This window comes from Trypanosoma cruzi (assembly GCF_000209065.1).
Source record: "Trypanosoma cruzi strain CL Brener chromosome Unknown tcruzi_1047053451601, whole genome shotgun sequence".
NCBI lineage: Eukaryota > Euglenozoa > Kinetoplastea > Trypanosomatida > Trypanosomatidae > Trypanosoma > Trypanosoma cruzi.
Genome location: NW_890410.1, coordinates 1 through 540, shown reverse-complemented (window position 1 = coordinate 540; position 540 = coordinate 1). Strand labels below are relative to the sequence as shown.

The window sequence follows — 540 nt, the reverse complement described above, 5'->3', positions numbered from 1 at the left end:
ACACACACACACACACACAAATACACGCGCTACGATGGAGACATGTTGTTCGAGGTCCAAACAGTTTGAGCGACGCATTGAGAACGGAACAATAAAAATCACCTTTCGGCTGAGCGCCCGCTTCCCTCCCACCCACCCCCCCAATTCCTGCTATTGTTGTCGTCTTTCTTTCTTGCGCAACGGCGCCCACGTAACATCTTGCCCTGTCTGGCGCCCTGTCTGTGCAAACGGTTGGTGGCGGGCCCGCCCGAAAGCGCAAGAGAGAGAAAGAGAAAGAGAGGGTTGAATTGCCCGGAGGTGGGTTTGTGGTGGGCGCGCGCCGCTGCTGATGGAAGCAACCAACTCTTGTGCGCGAGGGCGCGTGGCCCTGTGAACGTGCTTGCGTGATGGCCAAAAACAAACTCAACAGGTCTGACAGCCGCCCCGCCCGCCGCGACCTCGCCGGTTGGCCGGGAAAGGTGCGTCTTGAGACCCACCGCCCCGTGACGCTGGGGCGCTTGGGTGCATCGGCGCCCCGAGAAAGAGGCACGCCGGTCGTGA

At 60.6% G+C, this 540-nt stretch overlaps 2 non-coding genes across 2 annotated transcripts, besides 1 other annotated feature; both read left to right on the top strand.

The window, feature by feature from the left end:
* Nucleotides 1-26: a microsatellite.
* Nucleotides 27-29: 3 nt separating this feature from the next.
* On the top strand, nucleotides 30-116 carry Tc00.1047053451601.20. The gene has a single exon (XR_008254561.1). It is a non-coding gene; the product is annotated as a C/D small nucleolar RNA (snoRNA), TB11C4C2 (small nucleolar RNA).
* A 210-nt stretch (nucleotides 117-326) lies between these two features.
* Tc00.1047053451601.10 lies at nucleotides 327-416 on the top strand. The gene has a single exon (XR_008254560.1). It is a non-coding gene; the product is annotated as a C/D small nucleolar RNA (snoRNA), TB11C4C3 (small nucleolar RNA).
* Nucleotides 417-540: the final 124 nt, after the last annotated feature.